This window comes from Cervus elaphus, chromosome 33 (genome assembly GCF_910594005.1).
Source record: "Cervus elaphus chromosome 33, mCerEla1.1, whole genome shotgun sequence".
Lineage (NCBI taxonomy): Eukaryota > Metazoa > Chordata > Mammalia > Artiodactyla > Cervidae > Cervus > Cervus elaphus.
Window position 1 is genome coordinate 23,607,188 of NC_057847.1, and position 24,952 is coordinate 23,632,139.

General features: G+C 41.0%; 1 long non-coding RNA gene across 3 annotated transcripts in view; it reads left to right on the forward strand.

Annotated features, from left to right (window-relative positions):
- Window positions 1–3,051: 3,051 nt before the first annotated feature.
- The window catches only part of LOC122688495, a 61,817-nt gene continuing 39,916 nt past the window's right edge, over window positions 3,052–24,952 (forward strand). Inside the window, exons 1-3 of one of the 3 annotated variants that reach the window (XR_006339493.1) lie at window positions 3,052–3,223; window positions 5,639–5,796; window positions 14,936–15,091. This is a non-coding gene — a long non-coding RNA (uncharacterized LOC122688495). Of the gene's footprint in view, window positions 3,224–5,638; window positions 5,797–14,935; window positions 15,092–22,947; window positions 23,759–24,952 lie in introns of those variants that run through there. The other 2 variants (XR_006339492.1, XR_006339491.1) reach the window with 2 other exon arrangements.

The window sequence follows — 24,952 nt, forward strand, 5'->3', positions numbered from 1 at the left end:
GGCAACCCACTCCAGTATTCTTGCCTGGAGAATTCCACGGAAAAAGATGCCTGGTGGGCTACAGTTCATGGGGTTGCAAAGAGTTGGACACGACTGGGGGACTGTCATTCACTCCCCTGGAAAGTAGTTGAACCTGACTATCCAAGTTTGCTTCAGATTGTGAGTTACTGACTGAATAGAATCCAGGATTTAGCTGTTATTGTCTCCTCAAGAAGCACCATGACCCTTGACTGGAATAGAGAAGGAGGATTCTTCCACATTCTCAGGAATATGGAGCCTGACCATACCCAAGTTTTCCCTACGAGTCAGCTCATTATAGCATATAGTGGTGTACCTGCCAGTTCGGGAGGGATCAAACCTTCTCTTCCTTGATATTTTTGGACAAAATTACTGTAATCCTAACTCAAGTATATGCTTGAGTACCTTCAATAAAACACACTAACACACACATATTTCTCTCATAAAGGAATTTTCATGGACTGGAATGAGCATTGAAGATTACATTGTGAAGCTGCAATAATGATTTTTTTGTAAAGATGATCACTAGTAATTTACTGATGATAGATTCACTTCAGCTTAAGAATGTTGAACTGTGTCTATCTGTTAAATTATGATTAAATACTTAATAGGCAGAAAAGCATCTAATTTCATGTTCTATGCAATATCCTTATACATTATTAGTACCCAATAAAGTAATTAAAATGCTTTTGACACTCAATTAATGTTACATGGTAATAATTACATCTGTTCCCTTATAAGTGATGAATTGCTTGAAATTTTGTTTTGAGAAAAGATCTTTGTTTACCAAAAAGAGTTATTAAAATGGTTTCAGTGAGTTTAAATTATTGATTTTTCATTCCTTGACCAGTAGTTCTTAAGAAGCAAAGGTCTTGATTATAACAGCTCATATCTGTGTCTCAGCTTTCGTGATTGTTCTTGGCTAAGGTTTTTAAAAATAACAAGACCCCTGATATCTTCTGGTCTAGACTTAGACAGAATCCCAGGCTTTCCCTTGACTTTCACTTTTCTATTGTAATTAAAGTGAAGTGAAATCTGTCTCCACTGTGTCAGCAATAACAGCCAGATTATGTCTTTGAACTAGAGTCCTTGTCTGCTTGACACCACAACAGACTATGGCTTCAAATACCTTGTTTGGTTGAGCATTTGGTTGAGCAACCTGAGCATTCTCTATCTCCCCTGACCCGATTTGCTTATTTAAGTGGCTATTTGAAGACATAACTTCAGTTTTAAAAATCCATGTAAAAATGAATAAAACTTGGAACAAAGTAATGGACTACCAGTGTGTAAATAATAACAAAGAATGGTTCCTTTAAAATGGTAAAATATCTCATTTATGAGTGAATGGCTAATCATGGTAGAGACTACAGTGCCATCGTTTTTTAGCTGTCTGACTTTTCTGTGACTTAGTTTCTTCACCTCATGTCAGTATTGTAACACCTATGGGATTGTCATGGAAATCAAAGGACATAAGAAATGTGAATTGTACTCTAGAAAAAACATAAAATGGCATGCAAGTACGAGGTACTTCTACAAATAGTTCTCAGTAAAAAAAACTGACAAGGATTTTAAGTTCATATCCTTAATATCTCATTTTTTATTTCCCATTGATAAAACCCCTGCCCCTCTGGCCTTTTTTTCAGATCTTATAAACTTGGACCTCCTTAAAATAATTAATCACTGATCCCATGAATTTTAAATCCGTGATTTCAAACTGCAAAGCTGCCTCTAGAATCATGCTTCCTGACCATCTTCATTTCTTCAAGGTCTAAACCCTTTCATCTGAGTTTGATAACATTTTTTTCTTTTGACCTGGATTTTGCAGAAATAAAACTGTCCAGGAAACTATTTTGTCAGACCTTCTACTTTTCTGATCTGACACTAGAGAAAAGCTATCTTCTCAGGCAAATGTACAAATCTCTGTACCTCAGGCCAAATCTCAGCTCAAAGTTCCTCTTTATTATATGAGACTTATTATAATCATGATTTGAACCCATTCTGTTCACCTACAGTATTTATTTACCTGTTTATCATTTATCTACCTTCTCTGATATGTCTGTTCCACAAGAGAAGAGACAGTGCTTGTCTTTTTCACCACAGTCCTCTGGGCATAGAATACTTTCTGGACCACAGTAGAGGCCCAATAAATTGTTGACTGACCAGATGAATGGCTATAAATAGAAAAGGTCACATTTGATATCACTAAAGCATTTAGGTCTTAATACCATTTTCTCGTTCCTTAAATAAAAACTTGACATTTTTTCTAATCCCTCACAATAAAAATTTCATCAGTGAAGTCTTTAGCAGTATTAATTCCTTGCTTCTGTCACTGTCTTTCTCAGGGCCTGAGGCTGAACCAAACATGACTGAGGTTTTCAAAAAATATTTTTTTAATATAATGTTAAAATATACTCACTAGGGGAAGGCTCATAAAATTCAACTTCAGCCACAGTCTGGACTATGGGTTGTCAAGTGCTGCATAAATAAATCATTAAGTCATTTTGGCATCCTGTGGGCCAGAGGAATAGCTCCCTCAGTATATTTAAAGAGATTATGATTCAGAAAGAAACAACAGCAAAGTGAGTGATTAAATGTGTCTTCTCATATTATTCTTCTACAGTTTGGACAGGTTCTTTGAAGTGGTAATTGTCCATTTTACCAAGGGCAGAATTTTTTTTTTCTCTTTAATTGAAATCCCTTGTGGAGTGAAAGAATCTATTCCAATATCCACGGCAAATGCCTCCACCTACTTTGCAACTATTCGTGCACTTGAAAGAGGAAAATACAACCCAGCAGTCAGAAGAGTGGGTTTCAAGGACAGCTTGTGGCTATGTACATGTAGCACAGATTCAGACAAGTCGAGCCTAAACGAAAGAATCATGGAGGACAGTGGAGAGATCTTTGTGATGCAGGAGTCTGGGGTGGGGACTGTTTGATGGCTAGATTATGTATCAGCAGCCCAGGGAGGGTATCCAGACTAGAACTCACCTATGCTTTTCTCTCTCTCTCTCTCTCTCTCACACACACACCGTGACCATCTGCTTCCCTGGTCCAGTCTCCCCTGCCAATCCAATCCAGCTTGCTCAACTGCTCAATGCAATGGCCTTCGGAAATTTGCCAGAATGAAGAACACAATAAAAACGATGTGATGTGTTTCTGAATCCTTCCCCTGACCTCAGAAACGAAAAGGAAAACCAGTTCTGAGGTTTGCAGAAAGCTCTTTTTCATAAAGATAAACTGTGTAACACTCAGGGCCAGTGGGGGCAAAATTGCTGCCTGTCTTTTCAGAAGAGATGATTAAGATGGTGCCCCTGCTGTAAGAAAGTACAAAGGCCGACTCATTCAGAGGAACACCTCCAGATCTGATGTATGGGGTACCTGTGGGACACACAGTCAGACACAGAAACATCAAGCAGGCCCGCTTGTACCCCCCTAGATCTGAATGCATGCATATGTGCACCGCCACACACACACACACACATACTCAGCAATCTCCTTCTTGACAAACATTCCTTTTTTGCTGCTTTTCTTACGTGTAGAACCATGGCCCCAGATTGAAAAATCATGCTGTGTATTTACTAAAACCCAGGCCAGTTCAATTGTTACCCTCAGGAAGAAATTTCTTTTTTTTTTTTTTTTTTACTATCTGTATCTGTCTTAGTCAATAGCTGATAGACCCTTCTTGGGTTATTAACCAGTTAGTTTTTCCCAGAAAGGAGGTGATTAGCTTCTAACATTACTCAGGGTGTCAGGATTTGCAGGTACCAGATTCTCTCATTCTAGTTTATTTTTCATTTAATCTTCAGATTTTTCCACTCCAGCTACCAGCCAGCTTCAACTTAGTATTAACTGTGGCTCCTGGTGGTGGTGGTCTTTGCGGGGGAGGTGGGTAACAACTCAATAACCGACATAATGATGACAGAAGTGACCAATTTTGCATTAACCCGCATCTAGGGCGCCAAGCTGCCAAAAGCCAGAAACAGTAAAATAGATTCCAGGCAGTTACAGGTTAAGGATCATTTGCATAAATTAGCAAATTTTGCAAATGAATTCATCTAGTGAGAAGTAAGACACGGGACACTGCATTTTAATAATTGACATTCCACATGAAATGCAATGTTCTTGAGGAGGAAATTGAGCTCCAGGTTGCTATTAGAGCCAGCGGAGCAGCACAAGTGGAAAGAAATGCCATCCCCCATTATGTGAGTTACGGCTCCTGCATAACAACCACCGCATTCTGATGGACTTCTTTTAATAAAAGTACTTGTGCGCTCACCGAGAGGAAGAATCGCCACGAATCTACTCATCAGCAGTATCGAACAGGAAATGAAAATAAAGAGTTCTTTAGGATGCGGCCAGTAACTCTTTACATTCTCTTTTCAAAGTCATCTTTCATTTTCCGTTTGGTTTGGCAACCGCTCCCCACCTCCATCCTTTCCAGTTTTATGAAACACTTAGGAGATTATTTAAAATATACAGAGTGTGGGTAAATATTTTTAATTATCCAATTTGTAAGTTGTCTCTCATCCTGTTGCTTAAATTACAAATAAAGATAAGTGGGCAGTTTTGCTGCCTCCTTCTGGCCTAATTTGTTTAAGAACATGCCACATCACAAATATTGGTGGGAATGCCAAATGAATGCCTTTCCTAAGGTGTTAGCCAGCCAGCCAAAGTCAGGGTATCCAGAATGTCGGAAGTACAAACTGCTCACATGTGCAGTCCAAGAGCTGGAAACAAGTCCGCCCTTAATAACTGTTTCCAGGCATAATTTATAATTAACATAAAATGAATTAAATCACTCCACTGGATAGACTTTTTTTCAAGTTCATGTAGAGTAAGTGTGTCATATCAATTAATTCTCAATGAACTGCAGCAGCCAATAAAATTTCTCCCAGACACTGGTAATAATCCAAGATATTGATGGAAGAGGTATCATTATTAATATGGGTATGAGCCTCAAATCATGTACAGAGAACAGAGTTCCTTCTGTGGAAAGGGAACACAATTATTGCTGGCTGCTTTGTTGTTCCTTCCAATTTGTTAAGCTTTCTGTCTGTTCTTACTTTTCACACTGATAGCCTTTTAATTTTGTCTGCACAACTAGATTTCCCTAGTGGAGCTGTCTGTTTTCACGGGATAGCTAATCTGAAAAAGTTAATACACATGAACAAATTAAACAGATTCAAATAGAAAGGATGGACTATATTGCCCATATAATTGAGACATTTTCAATGGCTTTTTACATGTTCACAGCCACAAATAATATAATTATATATATATATATATATATATATATATATATATATAAAATGAATGCAACCAGATCATCTGGCTGTGGAATTCAAACAGGCATCTTAATTGCTATTTAGGGGGAAGTTTCCTTTTTCTTTTTTTCCTTAATTAACCAATTAACTTTGGTACTATATAGATAAAGCCCCAAAGCCCAACATGTCTTTGTTGATAATATGTAATTATAAAACAAAGGAACCTATGGCCATCTGATTCGTCACTTCTGAGCTGTTTTAAATGACACTTTCCTGATTCACCTTGCTCTTCCTAAACAGTAACACCTGTTAACCATAAATGTTTATGATTTTATGTGCATCTTTCTTTCACCTAGGGAATACTCCTTGCTCTCAGGTTAAATAAGTTTGATCGCCGTAGAGGACAATCTTTTGTCTGTGTCTTCCTCGGCACGCTCACGGCAATATCAAATGAAGGGATCCTGACGAGCCTGTTGGCACGTGAGATGAGCTGCCGTGGCTCTTCCAATAAAGGGTATGTTCAGACGTGGCTTATTTATAGACCAATAAAGAGAAATTTCCACTGTTCTCTTCAGCAGGCTGAGGATAAATAGCTCTTCCATGTCTAACATTTAATGTTCATAGACAAAAAAACAACTCCTTTGAATATGAAACCCCTTTCCTATGAAGGGGAGAAATCGTTGACTATGAAACAATGGAGGGTTCAGATATAATCTTTCCCATTTTAAAACTGTTTTACTGGATTTTGTTTTCCCTAAAAGAGGCATTGTAGACTTAATTTGGTTCCTGGACGAAGCATCAACTCACATGCTCTGAGAATTTTCTGTATAACCTGAGAGCTTAGGGCTCCACAGAATGAAATCGGAATAGCACCAAATGCCCTCTGACGAGGCTGTTACTGCTGGGTTGAGTATAGCAAACGCTTTCTGTTTTCACATTCTAGAGCGAGGAACTGCATAAATTATCCCTAATTCTTGATTTTGTGATGAAGTAGCCATCTGCTCTGATAGTACGCTGACAATGATATAGGAGTGAACACTCTGTGCTTGGTCTACTGCACAGAAAAGGACAATAGGACATATTTTAAAATGTCAGGATCCATCAGAACCATATTCAGGAAAGTTCACATTTATGAAAATAGATAGCGTTGAAGATATATCATGATGCAAATCTAATCATGGCTACTGGGCAGCTGAATTAAATTAAGAGCAAATCTGAATGTTTCCAATTAAAAATGTGTTATTCCTTTTCCTGCTGTGTTTGCCATGTCTGTAAAAAAAGATGCTTTCTTATACTTCTTTTGGGATATTGTATCACAAAAACTGTTGGCCTGCCTCTCCCTCTGCTTTGACACATGTATGTGGAAATCTTAGACTGTACATGTATGATGACTTTGGCTGGTTCCAGTCAGTTATCAGTGAAAACTGTGTTCACTACTACATATGTGGTAAGGAAGATGTATCACTGGTGTGGAGACTATTGAGAAATCACAAGTGTGTGAGCACACAGTATATCAACAGATTAGTGAGAGGTCTGTTTTCAGTGGCCCCCTTTGAATTTGTTCATCATCCATTCATTCACTCCATATTGAATTCTAAGATGAAAATCTAATCATGTATTGTCCTGAAATGAAGCCCACAGTGACTTGGCACTGACTCTGGAAGCAAATCAAGCCACTGTCCATTTCCCCAACCTCACATCCCACTCCTCCTACCCCCTGCGGTGTCACGAGAGCCAGACTCAACCACTTGCACCTTACCTTTGTCTCCCAGAAGATAGCCTTCCACCAGGGGGTCTTCCCACTTCCTTTATTCCAATCTCCATCTAAATTAACAAGATTTTCTGCTTCCTTTCTAAAAGCTGTCTCAAAGGTAAACCAGGCCCTTGTCAAGGAGCCTTGCCCTCCAGTCCGTAGTCTGCTTCGTGTCCTTCCTCCAGACATGCAAGAGATTAGCTCTTGATTGTCTTACCCACTTTGAGAAGAGTATCCTCACTCTCCTGCCTCTCTGAGCAGTGCCTTTCAACCCTGGATTCCCTTTGGAAGGGAGAGCTTTGCTTCTTCCTCAGAATATTCCTAGAATTTCATGCCTGGCACCAGGAAAAACCTCTTATTCAAGTGAAACCCTGCTTCCTGCCCACAGACTGTGTGTCTTTGACCTTTATCACCCAAACAGAAAAATAATACTTTTACCAAAAAATAATCTTCATATCCATACAACAAGAATAACTTATAAAAAGTGAGGGAGAAGGAATTATTTTATGAAACAGTTATATTCTGCTTACATATGTCTAATCATAAGCATGGATGCTATATATACATTTAAATATGTTTCATTAAACAGGCACTTTTAAAAAATAGTGACATTGAAAGAGCCTGTATTTTCACAGAATCAGATGCAGTAAGTTTGCATCACTTGCTCAGAATGCTGAAAACTCCCTGAATCAAGCAGGTGCTGTTCACTTTTCACCCATGTGCTCCCATCCCACGTGATGGGATCTGGGCAATGGGCCATGAACAAGAGGCACTCCTGGGTTGAAACATTCAGGAATCAGTGGGCAATGCTCTGACTCTCTTTTCTCCCACCATTATAGAAAGGAAGGCATGTACTGAGGTGGCAGGTCCAAAGGATACAAACAGCCTGCATCTTTGTGTCCCAGTATGGAAGGTGAAAGAGGAGAGTGAAAAAGTTGGCTTAAAGCTCAACATTCAGAAAACTAAGGTCATGGCATCCAGTCCCATCACTTCCTGGCAAATAGATGGGGAAACAGTGGAAACAGTGGCAGACTTTATTTTGGGGGGCTCCAAAATCACTGCAGGTGGTGATTGCAGCAATGAAATTAAAAGACGCTTACTCCTTGGAAGAAAAGTTATGACCAACCTAGACAACATATTAAAAAGCAGAGACATTACTTTGCCAACAAAGGTCCGTCTAGTCAAGGCTATGGTTTTTCCAGTAGTCATGTATGGATGGGAGAGTTGGACTATGAAGAAAGCTGAGTGCTGAAGAATTGATGCTTTTGAACTGTGGTGTTGGAGAAGACTCTTGAGAGTCCCTTTGACTGCAAGGAGATCCAACCAGTCCATCCTAAAGGAGATCAGTCCTGAGTAGTCATTGGAAGGACTGATGCTGAAGCTGAAGCTCCAATACTTTGGCCACCTGATGCAAAGAACTGACTGATTTGAGAAGACCCTGATGCTGGGAAAGATTGATGGCAGAAGGAGAAGGGGATGACAGAGGATGAGATAGTTGGATGGCATAACCAACTCAATGGACATGAGTTTGAGTAAACTCTGGGAGTTGGTGATGGACAGGGAGGCCTGGCATGCTGCAGTGCATGGGGTTGCAGAGTCAGACACGAGTGAGTGACTGAACTGAACTGATGGAAGGCAACTCCCTTGAAGAGTTAGATGACTCACATTAGGATTTAGCACGAACAAGAAATAAACCTTTATTATGCTAAGTAACCGGGACTCCAGGGTTATATTTCCACCACATCAGAGCCCATGCTACCTTGACATAAACATTTCATTATCTCAGATGCCAACATACACAGAATATGGAAAGATATTTTAAAATTGATTGAGGTATTGATATAGGGAATCATACCAACTAATGTCAGTTTTTATTAAGATTCAGTTCATCTTATCTGAATATACTAGAGACAAGGAGAACATCAATAACTAGCCTGAAAGTGTTCGATGCAGGCATATTATTTAAATTCATGTGAACTTTTATCACTGGAACTCTAGACAGGTTAAGAAGTTGGACTCACACCAAGAACACGTGCATTGCAGCAAATCATTTTGAAGACTCAATAGAAGCTTTAAATATAGGTTATGTAAAAATGAAACCTTTTACATCTAAATTTGATTTAAGCCCAGCAGTTCAAAGAAGATTTAGGGTACAATTTGTCTGATGGAACTGCTTGAGGCACAGATCTATTCAGTTTTGGAAAATACATTACATATTGAAGAGACTGCTTTCCTTTCTATGGTGGATATATAATCCACATTTAGCCACTCATCATCAAATTCTTTATCTTTGGAAAGTTGAGCTTGAATATCTTCTCTTTGTTGCCCACTATTAATTGCTTGCAATTTACCTGCCTCCCCACATCAGCCTTAAAATATTGAACCAACAAGACAGAAGTAGTTACAGTTTTCAGGATGTTTCTTTGCCTTCTGTGTTTGCTTTTTTTTTTTTAAACAGAGTAAACTCCTAAAAATGTTTTTTATAAAAACTAAGTAGTTGTTGTGTGTTGGGAAGATGGATGAAGATGGGATGGGAAAGGAAGAGGGATTGTATCAGAAAATCTAAGATTTGTTATTGTAATTAAACATTAAATTTGGCTCTGAGTTTCTTAGTAGTCAAAGTAAGGGGGCAACCTGGTAAGTTTTATAGTTTTGTTTCAATTTCGACAAACATGATATTAACAGCAAGAGTTACTGGTTGGTTATTTTGAAATATATTTTTTTAGCACTGCTTGCTTCCCTGGTGGTTCTAGTGGTAAAGAACCTGCCTGCCAGTGCAGGAGACATAAGAGAAACATGTTTGATCCCTGGGTCGGGATGATCCCCTGGAGGAAGGTACGGCAACCCAGTCCAGTATTCTTGCTTGGAGAATCCCCAGGGACAGAGGAGCCTGGTCGCAAAGAGTCAGACAGGACCGAAGCAACTTAGCACACATGCACACATCCTGCTGAACTAGAGGAGGTTGTTACAAGTTTTATCTCCATGAAACTAAATTAATTTACCAGGTGAGTGAAATTAGCTCTGAAATTCTTTTTGAATGCTAAAATGAGGAAATTCTATCTGAGAAGTAGAGAAACAAATTTAGTAGAATAGGGACTCCACCATTCACAATGATACATAAAGATTTTTTCCTGGACTGTTTTTCCACTGAAGTCAAGCAACCCTTTGCATTTGTGTGAATGGTTGTTGGCAGATTCCATCAAGAGAGAGTTCTGCAGGGTCTACAACTATGTAACAATATTGTAGTACTGGGGGAAATAGCTCACTCTGATGTTAAAGGGAACGTTTCCTTACACGGGCGATTAAATCCCAAAGTCTTTATTGACCAAGTCAGATGCTGCTGCAAGCTGTTCAAGTATATTTTTCATAAAGAAAGTTGCTGCAGCACATTTCTTTGTGCTGTCTTTGTGGTGTCTGCTGAGGCCATCTTATTTAATTTTGTTGGCTGTTGTGGGCTTCCTGGTAGTATTCGCAAATCCAGGAGAAGAAGCTGAGCTACCCAGTCACCAAACCCAGAGCACACAGTGTCTATTTCAACTCTATTATTCCTCATATATAATTAGCAGGGGCGCCCAGCCCAAGAGTTGGATCACAGATGATCACCTACAAAGTGGCATCTTTGCCCCATCCTAAACTACAGACCGAGTTTTACCACTGCTACTGCAGAACACTCTCAGCTCTGACTGGGCAGTGCACTCCATGGGGCCCAAAGTCCAGGAAGTCAGTACATCAGTCTTTGAGCTTGAGTTGACACCAGTGCCAGCTTTATTCACACCCCATAGAAATTGTTGACAGTAAGAAGCTGACTGGATTTAGAGACCCTTTCTGAGCAAACTTGCTTTGTGGGTTTGTGAAAAGTGACCCACCCAGGGATTTGCCTGGTGCCATGACTGGGTGGTCACCTTTGGCTACTCCTCTCTCTATAGCTCCCCCAGAGCAGAATGGGGAGTGGAGACTATAGGAAATGTAGGTGAGTCTTAGGTTCAGTTCTCTGAGAAAGAGATTCAGAAACGTCAGTTTTCATGGAGAGGGTTCATGGGTGAGCATTCCTGAGAGCCATACCCGTAAGGGAGTGGGGGAAGGAGGACTGGGCAGAAGGGGAAGTTGAGTGTGTTGGGGTTGCAACAGGAGTCTCTGATGAGCCTACAAGGAGACCTGGAGCTGGGATGGCCATATTGAAGCAAGGATGCTGGACTATGTGCCATTTCTGGCCAGACATTAGATGTCAGTTGTCCCCGAGGAGCACTGGTAACCTTGGTGAGGCAAGGTTCCTTTGGTCAGGGCAGTTCCTGAGGAGAGTCTCAACCATGAGCTGGCAGCAGACAGCATTCCTGGCGACTGTGGGAAATGACATCATGGTCCAAAAGGAGGGATCCAGATGGCACACCACACCATTTACTATACCCTCCTAGCAGACCTATAGTAAAGTATCCTAGTACTTTCTTATGGACAATCAGCTTCAGAAATATTAAATGGAATGGTACATGTATGGGAGAAAATAAGCACTTGAATCTTGATCCAAACTTTTACAAGGATATATACAACAAAAGGCTAGTTGTTATTCTTAAGTTTGTTTTACAGAAGTATAGTTGATTGACAATGTTGTGTTAATTTCTACTGCACAGCAAAGTGATTCAGTTATACACATATACACATTCTTTTCACATTCTTTCCCAAAATGGTTTATCATAGGGTATTGACTGTAACTCTCTGTGCTATACAATAGGTCCTTGTTGTTTATCCATTCTCTATAAGTGTAGTCCCTCCATCGTGTCCGACTCTTTGCAAACCCATGGACTGCAGCCCGCCAGATTCTTCTGTCCATGAGGATTCTCCGGGCAAGAAAACTGGAGTGGGTTGTCATGCTGTTCTCCAGGGGATCTTCCCATCCCAGGGACCAAACCCAGGTCTCCTGCATTGCAGGCAGATTCTTTACTGACAGCCACCAGGGAAGGAAGGTAAATAAAATGACTCCATGATTCGATAAGCTATTAGAGCAGTTTTTTGTTTTTTTTAATGGTGGTGGTGAGGAAGCAGTGGTAGATTTTACTTACGTAAGCTAATAGTCTAGCCATCAAAGGCCCACCCACTAGAATTACTCCAACTCATAGTGGAACACTGAATTGGTCATTTTTCAGACCCAAATTGACCTTTAACATCTCTGAGGGAGACACACTCACAGCCTGTGGTTATCAGATTCCCAGCAACGACTTCATAGCTTGGGCTTTCTTTCAGAAGGCTACCAGACTCAAATTTCCCTTGTAAAGAAACATTGTAAGGACAGAGTCCAAGGGAACCCTTGCCATTGATAGTCTAAACCTGAATGACTTCTCAAGGTCAATTCAAGTATTATACTTCATTTAAATAAACAGATATACTTACACATCTTTAGAAATTCAGAAAATATACAATGACAGAAATAAATAATTAAAAATTATCTCTAATCACACCACTGCTAACATAGTAAAATAAAGTCATCCTTTTCCCCTCCCCATATGCAAGTCCTATTTTTAAAAAGTAATTTTACTATGAAAACATACAGCTCTGGATTCAAATCCTAGTTCCACCACTTACTCATGGTGTGGCCTCCAGGAATATACTGTTGAGTTGTTTGTTCATGTATAAAATGAGAATAATTATACTCACCTCATGGAATTTTGTTAGGCTTTAAAACAAGGTGATATCTAGAACCATCTACTTCCACTGCCTGGTGCAGAACAAACATTCAATAAATGTTATATCCTTAACTTCCCTACCTAAGGGGCTGAATTGGAAAGACCACATAGGAACCAACTTTAAGAACTGAGTTATGATTTGAGAAGAGCCTCCTTAAAAAAACCTCAAGCTTCATTGCTTAAATTAATTCCAAACTTTTTCACTCTATTAAGAGGCAATGCACAATTTGATTCAGATATGTAACATGAGGCTATGTAATTAAACATATATATCCTGAAATTAATTTTATATTCACTTTTATAATACAGTACACTTATATAGAATAACACATGGCTCTTGATTAAACAGCAGACTGCCATTCAATCAAACAGCTCAAGATAGACCATAAAACGTGAAAACGCAGCATCAGCACCAAAATATGGTTGGGATTTTAATATTCACTTCCACACTCTTACCTAGGTAGCATAAAAATGAATGTTTCAGAGAGAAAATGTTAAGAAAATGTTAAGCACTAAGTGCATTACATTTGTGCTTAAGCACTATTGGGTCATCTGGATTTATTGTAAATAAGACAGGAGAAATTTGGAGATTTGTCTTTCAAAGTAAAGTTAATTAGGACCAATATAATTTTGGTTTAAAATTTTCAATTATGGAAATAAAAAACTTTTAAGGTTATTTGAGTTTATTACTTTCTATATTTTTAGTTTATTTTCAAAATAAAATCTACTGAACTGTGCACATACTATGATGGAAATATTTTGTAAATCTCAGCTTTACATAATCCAAACTCTTACATAGTTGAGGGAGGGGGGAAAGGATGCATCAGATCCACAGACGATTCCTCAAAATCTTGTTTCACTCTTTAAAGTGATTTCCTTCCCTTCTACAAATCTTTATCTGAGCAGTAAAAAAGACAGTAAAATTGGCCATCTGAGTTTCATTTTACTCACCTTCCCATGTTGGAAGACTTTTAAAGTAGGGAAAACCTATACTCACACTCAGCTTCTCCCTGTTCCTTACACAAAACTCACTTACCCTCAATCTGATCCTGCTCAACGAAGACCTAGCTAAAATACTACAGACTTTTAAGTGTAAGCTGCTTGTTGAAGTATGCCATATTGTGAGATAATCCTCTGGTGGGTGGGGGGGGGGGGGTCCTCATATTTCTCCCTGTCTTATGAGTAGAGAGGGACCAGTAACTTTCGTTCCTGACTGTCTTTTCAAGGATGAGTATGAAGAGAAGAGTCTTGTAAAACAGTGTCTCCCTCCCAAGTGGAGGACAGGCCTGTGTACTGTCTACTATGATGAAGACACTGTGTCCCTCCATGGCGGGGCAGGTTTGCTGGTCTCCATTATGGAAGATTTGGGTTTTCTAAGCTCAGGGTTCCTCGGTGGACACAAGCCCATCGCCTGTGCGGCATCCATCTGAGCTTCCCCTGTGGAACTTTGAGGTGGGGAAGCAAGCATGGCTCATCTCGCTGACCACACTGTGAGTCCTCAGTTCTTTTGTCTCTGACCCAAGAGTATCATGTCTCCTGCCAGTATCCCCAAACCATGGCAGGCTTGCAACTAAGGTAAATTCCAGGCTCTTCAGAGTTCTTGACGTATGATGCATGAAAAAGATGCTAAGTCGTTCTCAGTTGTGTCCGACTCTTTGCGACCCCATGGACTGTAGCCCGCCAGGCTCCTCTGTCCATGGAATTCTCCAGGCAAGAATACTGGAGTGGGTAGTCATTTTCTTCTCCAAGAAAAAGATGAACAAATCCTAAACGTACAGATGGGTGAGTTTTTACAAAGTGAACACATTTACCACATTCACATAAATAAAACCCAAGAATAAGATAACCAGAATCTCACAATTCCCCTCATGCTCCTGACCAGTCACAGCCCCTCCACAGGTGACCACTACCCTAACTTCTCACACCAGATGTTAGTTCTGTCTTTCTTGAACTTTGTACAGATGGAATCATACAGTGTATTCTTCTATGTGGCTTACTCTGCTCAATATTATGTCTGTGAAACTTATTCATGTTTTTGCATATAGTTTTAGGTTATTCATCATCATTACTGAATGGTATTCCATCATGTGAAGGTATCAGATTTCCTGAATTCCGTATCTTCTTTTGAACTCCCACAATCCTTTATTAGTAATTTTTCTGCTCAACTCACCACTTAATACCTTGCATTTTAGTTATTAAAGCATACTTATTATTTTCTGTCTTAGGTTATTCACTCCTTGAAACTTAAGCCTCAAGAGAACCTGAACATTGCACCCATTCATTCAATTATTCTAGAAACATTCGAGAGAGAGCTGCTATGTGTGAAGTATGTTGGAGCCAGCATTGTCCTCATTCACATAACAAGTGCTAGATAATATTTGGTGAGTGACTGAGTGGGAAACAGCAGAAACCAAAGCGAAAAAAGGCCACAAGGAAATGTTAAAAAGAATTGTCTTGACTAATACAGATTGTATATTACATGAGGAATGAGACTGGTGCTTAACAAAAATCCAAGAACTTGTACAGCAAACTGCCTAGTAAAATCTTCACATGATTATCCTATGGGCATCTTAACAAAGAAAACTTGTGATTTACACATCCCCAGATTTGTTCATTCACATATCTTTCCCATCTCGTAAAAATGCACTGCAATCCATTCAGTTGCTCAAGCCAAATATGTTAGCAGCTGCATCATTTTCTCTCTTATCCCCCAAATCCAGCAAAATTAATCAGTCCTGTGGACTCCAACTCTAAAGCACATTCCAAATCTGAACTTGTGTCCATCCCTACTAATGTTCAGTACTGAATCATTTCTCTGCTTCTCATTTGCCCAAGCCACATAGATGCCACATCCTCTGGAAACATAAATCAGGTCATATCACACCCTTGCTTAACACCCTCTGATAGTATCTCATTGCCCTTAGAATAAAATATAAACTCTTTACTTCAGTTTTTAAAGCATATTCTTAACTGTGACTTTAATTTGTCCTTATCTGTTCAGTTCCAGCCACCTGGCCTTTTATTCCTAGCTTGTTTTGCCTTATATACTTGGCTGAGGTGAGTTTAAAGGGAATAGGTAAAATAAGCACATTGATGATTTAGGATCTTTCTAAAGAGTGAGACCATAATGGACTCAGGAATGAAATAAAGTTCCTCAGTTTTCATAGTTTCTTTTCCTCCTACTGTAGGCTCCAAGAATGCATGAACAATGAGCATGAGAACCAAGCCCAAATTTAAAGGTGCCTTAGAACATACTAGAGTATACTAGAAATTAAATAGCTGGTTTTCCCCAGGACCTTCCTTGTCATGTTTGAATCAGTCATTGAGCTGCATTCACAAGTATTATTCATAGCATGTCTAGTACCACGATGACCTTTCAGATCTTATTAGCTTAGTTGAGGTTGGTAGAATCACAATTACATTAATTTCTAAAGGGCGGTGTATTTGAGAGCATGCTTGGATGAAGTTTACCAAATGGAGTTGATGGAGTAAGCATAGATAAAGAGTTAAGAATGCTTCAGAGTCAGCCAGATGACAAAGGCAAATCTTATTTAAGAAGAATTGCATTTATGTTTCCCATAAATCTGAATTGTATCTTGGAAATTCTCCTTTGTATCCATCCAATCAGTGTATGGATGGGGTTAGAGTAGGAATAACATCTAATCTCTCAAGATCACTGCTTGACCATGGAGGATATTGCCTATTTTTTTCCCAGTACAGAAACCTGAGAAATTCCAGTGTGTGACTGTAGTGTAACCTCTGCTTAACTCATGATGGATATTCAATAAGTATTAAGTGATGTCACTTGGATAGAAGTCTCTGACAATGTGGGAAGACAACCCATTAATGTTCATTATTACAGGATTTTCATCTGAACATGTGTCATCTTGACTTGGTCAATATATTTTACTTGGTTGGACGTTTGAATTGGTGTTGGCACATGTGATACACTCTTAGATCTGAGCAGCTTCTGATTTACACATGGCCAGACAACCTCTCTACAGGAAGCCAACAGACCCATGGCTAAGGGTCCAGGTGTTGGAGAAAAATATACCTGGGTTTGAATCTTGGCTGCATTCCTTCCTGGTCTCAGGATTTTAGGGAAAATATTTAACTTGGCTGCATTTCAGAGTCTTCATCTATAACCTGAGAATTAATGATAAGGTCTACTTTGTAGAAGTCTTGTGAGGATTCTGTGAAGGGAAGTCATATAGAGAGGTGAAAGGGTTATTGTTGCAAGTGCTGCCTCTCCCCCCTCCACTAGCAAGCCTGACTGATGCAGAGTTTCCTGTTCCCTGGGCATTGCCAACCCACCTGAGCCTCTGCCATTAGCTTCAACACTTGGGGACCTACCTGGCATCCATGCTGGCCCACTGGGCACGTTTGAGGTCACGTCCCAGCCAGTCTCACCATGTCTCTGTGAGCAGCTGGCCCTTCCCAGCCTTTCTCCTCTGTACCTTCCTTCCTCCCGTCGCCCCTCCTCCTGAATCAGTGGTGGGGTGCTAGGAAAAGAACGTGCAGGCCAGAGGGATTTTTAGGTGAGGCACCATTTCAACTGGGCAGTAACAACTGTAGTGGTTCTGATCTCTTGCGTGCCTGTTTCTCTTCTCCTCCTCCCAGCAGCCTCTGGTTTCATCTCCTTTCACTGCACATTCTCCCATCAATTGCAGAGGCCCACTGCCACCGCTCAAATGAACAAGGCTCTCAAGCAGAAATATCATTAACCAGTGGGACTGAGCAGTCATGGCAGAGGCAGCTCTGCAGAATGTAGAGAGCCCTGTAGGCCCACAGCTAGTCCTTCATTTCTTGGACTCTGGGGAAAATCCCGGAGGGGCCCCAGGAAAGGGACAGAGCATGTAAGTGGCGGGCGGGCAGGCAGTCTTCTGACAGTGGCCCACTCAGGGGGTTTTGGCAGTGGGTGTTTACAGAAACACTTTAGCTGTTAGACTGTACCTGTGTGTACCAGTTAAACATCAAGCCCGATCCTTGCCATCTTCATTTTCAAAACAAGTTACCCTTTACTTTTTCTTCGTTCCCCGTTTCTCCCTCTCCCCTCTTATCTCTTGTCCAATTTTTCTTCTGATAAATGTCAGATAATGCACACCCAGGGGGCAAAATATCCACCTCCTCCTGCAAAGAAACCAAGTGGAGCCTGGGCTCTGGAGATTTGAGGCAAGTCTGTGTTCATTTCCTAGGGTGGCTGTAACAAAGTACTGCCATGCAGTGACTTAAAACAATAGAAACGATTTTCTCCTGGTTCTGGAGGCTGAAAGTATGAGATCAAAGTACTGGCAGGGCCACATGCCCTCTGGAACTGTGGAGAAGGGACTATTCCTTGCCTCTTCCAGCTTCTGATAGTCTCAGACATTCCTGGGCTCAGAGATTCCAGTGTAATCTCTGCCATGGATGGAGGCATCTTCACACAGTGTTTTCCCTGTGCCTTTTCTCATGTCTTCTCTCTGTTTCTGTCTGTGTCCAAATTTCTCCATGTCATAGGGACACCAGTCTTACTATGTTAGGGCATACCCTCATGACCTCATCTTAAGTCGCTTAGATCTGCAAAGACCCTGTTTCCAGAATAAGGTGACCTTTCTCACACTGAAGTTTAGCACTTCAACATCTTCCTTTGAGGGCATATAATTCAGCCCATAGGAGGTAGTCCCCACTAGGTAGTTCTTTGGTAAAAATTCATGAGATTCTCTGTCCTTGTGCAAACACCTTGATTTGAAAACTAAGCGCCTTAACTCTCCTCTCAAACACAGATCACGCTGGGCCAAGGACATTTGCTTAATTTCTGAGAGCAGTGATCCTCACTGATCTTCAGTGCTAGAAGGTGCTTCAGAGATCTCTGTGAGTGACCTACCCACTTTACAGATGAGAAAGCTGAGAACTAGACACACAATTTACCTGAAATCTCAGTGCTTGTAAGAGCCACAGCCCCAAAGCAGAACACATGTCTCTCTATTCTCCTTCCCCTATTCCTATGAGTAATATGAAGTAAGGTGTTGACTTAACAAACATGATTGCATTTACTTGACTCAGAAGCCTGCTTTAATCTTCACCTTAACTAGTTTGTGTGGACATAGCATCTGGGAGAATTCCTGAGGAAATATTTCTCAGAGACATCAGTGCATCCAGTGAGTCTCTAAGAGGGATAATGAGAATCAGTGGGTAAGGCATTCTAACAATCCCCAAATGTGTTTTTAACACTGTTATTGTTGTTTTAGCATTGAATACACTTAACCAGGAAATCCAGACTTCTTTCTGAAGCATTCCAACTGTTGTGTTTATACCCAGTTGCCGCACAACATTTGCTCCTACTGTGTTTTAGTTGGCAAGGGCTGGAGGAAGGGTTTTAGGAGCCAAGTAGCCTCAGATAGGGAATCTTTCCAATCCCCAGGGACCTGGCATAGCCCCAGAATCAATAGTCACAGGGACAGATGCCAGCACTCAGCTCATCCAGGGTCTTAGCTAACCTTGGGCTAGCCCCCTATTTAGATGCTAAATCTGAATAGGAAGAACCAGCTGAAAAAATAGAGCCCTGCAAATGTTATAGATAAATAAGTAAAAGCTGCATTTTTTTTCCATCAGGGAAAAAAAGGGGAATACTGCAGAGGATGTATCACATTTTCACTTCCTCCCTCTAAAAATCTCAACTACAGCCATGTTGCCAATCTCCTGAATTAAAAATGGATAAACATGGCAATGTTTTACTATCATTGCATATTTTCCAGACACAGAGTATTTCCTACTTTCATTACACAATTTGGAGACTGTGAAATGAAAATATACATGATTTAAATGGCAGTGTATAAATCTGACATCTTTCTCCATTAGACATACCATTTATTTATTTAACACACTTTGACTGAGCACCTACTATTATGTACCAGCACTGTGCTCTGCCCTGGGATTCTTAGAGGAAGGAATCTGGACCCCAGAAGTGCTTCAGAATTGTCAAGGAAGATGTTGTCCACCAACTGTAGTTCATTGTGTCAGTTACTATAATGAAGTATGTGGACAGTGAGGTATAGTGAGGTATATGGACAGTGCTGTGGACGTATGCATGAATGACTCGTTCTGCCTTAGAAGAAGTAGATGATGGGAGATATGTGCCAGGAAAAGGTTTGGTCTCGCTGGTGCTTCTGAGAGACGATCACAGCAGCAGTGCAGGCAGGCAGCGCATGGTGTGCGCTTACCCTAGGCCCCAGCATTCTGTGTGGATATTTTGAAATTCCTGCAGCTGTGTCTTTCTCAGAAGTAGACGCGTGTGGAGGTTCTTGGCGACCATTCTAATGTCCCCTGCTATGAGGAGGGTAGAGCTCTGTGGGACAAGCTTCATCTTTCTACAGATGGACCTGGGCAGGGTGGCCTGCAGCCTTTCTGAAGACGTAATACCCTGTCCAGGGGAAAGGTGTATTTTTTATTTGTTCACTTTTCTGACTGAGGACCAGGGTATAGTCTCCAACTGAGGATGTCCCAGAAACTGTATTGTCCTAGAGAAGGTGGGGGTATGGTATGGGCAGCACAGAGGTGAGGAGGAAAAGAAGGGGGCAGGGAGGAGAGTGGGACCAGAGAAGGGGAGACTGCGGGAGGGGAAGTCCTCCAGCTTCATTTGGATATGATTCTCCCAGACTCCAAATGGAAAATAGAACTGAATACCCATGATTAAGAAATGCAATACATGCTAAGAAAGTCGAAAGTAATTTACACCAGGCATTAAAGTGCTTTGCATGAGAGTATAGTATGATGTAGACAACCCAAGAATTATGTCTTTCATTAAAAGGTTTGCAACTCAGTGTGCCGTGATATAACTGTAGCAGTTTTTCTGTCTTGGTGACGGTTTTTTATTTTAAACACAGCCTTACAAACCAAGGAATGCAAAGGCATTGGGAACACTCAGCCCCAGGGTTTAAACTTATTGTCATATCTTCCTTTCAGCACTTCACCTGCTTGTGCCAAGGTGAAAGGTGAGCAGTTATACCTCCATTGCCCCTCAACCCCATGTCTCCTAAACCCAGCTATAAGGAAAACTGTCATTTATTTCTTCATTATTCAAAGTTAACACTCGCTAGTTCAAAGTCCATTAGAGATTATGCATCAAGAATGATCTACATTAGGGTTGGGATTAAAGGAAAATCAGTTACATGAAAGAAAGGTGTTTTTGCCACAAATCTTGTGTGTGCATGTCAAGAAGCATATTCATTGCCTAATTTGAAAAGAAACCAGGACAACTCCCAGAGATATATACCTGCATCTGGCCAGTCTTTCCATAAAGAGATTTTCTGTTTGAAGTTTGCCTGTGAAGTTAGAGGAAAACCTCTCTCCCTGGCAAGCACATGTAGCTTATTCAAATAGATAAATAAATGAACAAATAATAGGTGTAATTCTGATTTTAGGCACTAAAGAAGAGTACTATCAAAAGTTGATTCATACTGAACATGTTTAGACTAGGCAAAAAAAACTGGGTTTATGAATAAGGCTGACAGAGTTCAGTTGGCTCTAAGGAGAGATTGGATGAACTTTCAAAACGCCTTCCAACCCAATGATTGAATAAATTTATCAATTATTATCTAACCATATTCGTAATCTTCTGGGTGAGTTTGGAGCAACCATTTGCTGATTTGATAAAAACCTTGATGATGCTAGATGTGAATCAAGGGACCTACAATGGTCTGGGCACTAAATCAAGTGTTTTTCATGAATTATACCATTTACTCCTCAAATCAGCCCCTCGATTCAGATATTACAAGTTTCTACTATGCATCATCGTCTGTAACATAATTTATCACATACCTTAGGCTATTTTTAAACTAGGCAACTGAGGTCTCAGATATGATGCAATATTGAATTTGAAAGCACCAGGATTATGTTCTGTGCAATGTCTAGAACACGGTGAGCCCACACACAGAAAACCACAAAAATTAATAATGCCTGTAGTGTTGCTGCATCAGTTTTGCAACATATAGAGAGAACATACCCTGCAAATCAAATGTGTGTCTGGATGTGAATTTGCCAAGGTGCAGGTACACCGTAGCAATTCTGGCTGCAGAGGCTAAGTGCCTTCTGGTCTCTGTGATGTTCCTAATTTCACCCTGGCTCCTGCCACGTCTGGCGTTAGTGATGGGTTTGATAAATGCGTGTGGAACTAAACTAAGGCACTCTAACCACTCTTCAAGCCTCTCCTAAAGTGCTCTGAGTCCTCTTGTTTCCAAATGTTATGGTGGGAAGGTCAGAGGGGCAAGACCTTTCCATGTGTTTCTGGCATCCTTTCTGATCAAGGCTTGATAAGCAAGGGTGTTATCTGAGGCCTCCAAAGCAGATGCTCAGAATCCATTTCTACTTTTAACTCAAAGTCAGATTTTGCTCAAGGCCTTTTGGGGTCTGGCCAAGGGCTCTGTGATCTGTAGACTTTGAGTAGAAGCACTCTTCTGTAACTTGGGGAGGGTGCAGAATATTTCAGTGGGGGAAAACATACCTCTGTCTCATATTTTTGCACCCAGCTTAGCCATTTTATCACTTCCATCTGGCTTTGGTCTTTTATAACAAAAACATCAAAGTGGACTTGGCAAGGATCATCCCCCAAACGTGCTTTCATTGTCTATGTTAGTGAATCTCGGTCCAGTCAATAAAGAAGAGCATTTTGCTGTGGTTAATGTCACTTGCTTCATGGAAAGAACTAACTTAGCAACTGTTCCTAACCTTGACTAAATCTAATGGTTTTATAATTAAGAGAAAGTGAACATTTGTTGAGTCCCTTCACTTGAGCTAGGTCTTGTATGTAATACCACCCTGTTTCTGATTATCTAGCTCACTGGTGAACCAGTGAAATGTCAGTAGATAGAGATGTAAAAATGACAGGGCAGCAGTACAGAAGGTTTTCTGAGATGTCATGCCTATTCTCAGATGAATTCTTGAAGTCAGATTTTGGAACAAAACATAAAATCTGACAAATCTATGCTATACACACTCCTTGATTTGCACTTATTTTCATTGGGAGGACTGATGCTGAAGCTCCAATACTTTGGCCACCTGATTCGAAAGGCTGACTCATTAGAAAAGACCCTGATGCTGGGAAAGACTGAAGGCAGGAGAAGAAGGGGACGACAGAGGATGAGATGGTTGGATGGCATCAGTGACTCAATGGACATGAGTTTGAGCAAGCTCTGGGAGTTGGGGATGGACAGGGAGGCCTGGGGTGCTATAGTCCATGGGGCCGCATAAAAGGCACAGATGACTGAGTGACTGAAGTGAACTGAACAGCATCTTGATGAAGGCTTTTGCCTGTGAAAAATATTTCAACTTGGTAGGTACAGATAGTCTTCTTTTCTTTCAGTGTGAACACTTACTAAACATCTTCCTATATGGCCTCTGCTTACGTTTTGCTTGGAGCCTGTAAGAAATGAAACAGAATTCAGGAGATTAAGTGGCTTGGCTAAAGCCTTAGAGTCAGTAAGTGGTAGAAGCAGCACTGGGGATTCAAGCACATGCTCTTGCCAAAACCCTTCCCCGAGCCTGCTCAGTTAGGCTTTCTAGAAGGCCTCCTTACTCATATGAATTAGATAGGACAATGGAGACCATGAAGAAGACCCAAGCCAGACACTCACAGAACCTCTAAGAGGACCAAGGTTGACCCACAGTAAAATGGTGAAGTGTGTTTTAGGTGGGTTCACTGATGGTGTGACATTCCCCATCTCTGGGGTCATTCATAACTATCACTGGCTGCCCTGGAATCTCATTCCTGCCTTGTTGGATTTTTTGATCCAGATAGTTTCTAACTTTCTCCATCATCAAAATCTTCCCCTTCAAAAATACCTGTAGGTTCCAATAGATAAGTAACTAGTGAACTGGATTATCCTAGACTGTTTTTGACACTGGCCCTGTACAGACATTCTTATTCATAGGCGTGACTTCTGGAGTGGACATTTCAGACACATCAGCAGAGGAGTGGAGAAATCTTACAGAAGGATTGAAGATCTGATGGTAACCCTACAACCATGTCACCAGCCTGGATCAGATGTGGCTGGACCTAAACCAGCTACAAGTAGGTGTGTGTCATCCCCTTGTCTCAGACTCAGCAAGTGCTATATCAGGGAATAGCCTGAATAATACATTTTTGGTTGTACATAATGGAACCTGACAATCTAGCCTAAGGAAAAACTTTATGTTCCAAGTATATGGCAGCAAGAACTCAAGGAGAACCAAGGACAAGTTGAACAGTCAGGTATCAGAAAGGAGAACAGAGACCACTCTGGGGCACGAGTAGGATTTCAGAACCTTCCTTTTGCTGTTAATGTGACTTGGTTCCCAATACCTAGACGGACTCTCAGCCCAAAGTTTTGAAGAAAGGAGCTGGACTGATCCAGTCAGAGTCAGGCAATCACTTTGATCCGCTCTGCTCTAGTCTGTGGTCCAAAGACAGTGAGGGGAGGGGAAGAGAGAGTTTCAGAGAAAGATGTCTTATAGAGGCATACAGTAACCACCCCTGAGTCAACTCTCTTCATTTTACAGAGGTAGAACCAGGGACCCAGAAAGGTGAAGTGACCGCCCCAAGGCCAAGGAGTGGAAGAGCAGGGCTAAAATACAGCCCCCCAACCCCCGGCTCCTGGGACAGGGCTCTTTGATCTCCCCTTCTGCTTTTGTTCCTTGCATATTTTATGGCCTCAATCTCTCCCCCACCCCCACGTGCCCTTCCCACTGCAGACATAGCAGTCTTCCAAAAGCCCAAATCTGATCATGACATTGGTCTGCTAAGTAGCCGTCTATCACCTCTAGTCCAAAGTCCTCAGCACTGCAGGCAAAGCCCTTTTAATCCCACCTCACAGAGTGTACAAGTCTGTTCAGGCTACCATAAGAAAATACCATAGACTGGGTAACTTAAGCAACAAAAGTTAATTTTCTCACTATTCTGAACATACATCCAAGATCAAGGTGATGGCAAGGTTGGGTCTATTCAGAGGCATCTCCCCTTAGCTTGCAGGTGGCTGCCATCTCACTGCGTGCTCACGTGCCCTCTCTGTGTATTCATGGAGACAGCCCGCTGGTGCTTCCTCCTCTTCTTATAAGGATACCAGCCCTAGTGGGTGAAAGCCTCATCTTTATGACGTCATTTAACTTTAATTACCTACATAAAAGCCGTTTCTTCAAATTCAACCACATTGAGGGTTGGGGTATCAGCACATGAATTTGGGGGAACACAATTCAATTCATAACATGGAGCTTTCCCCAGTCCTCAGCATGGT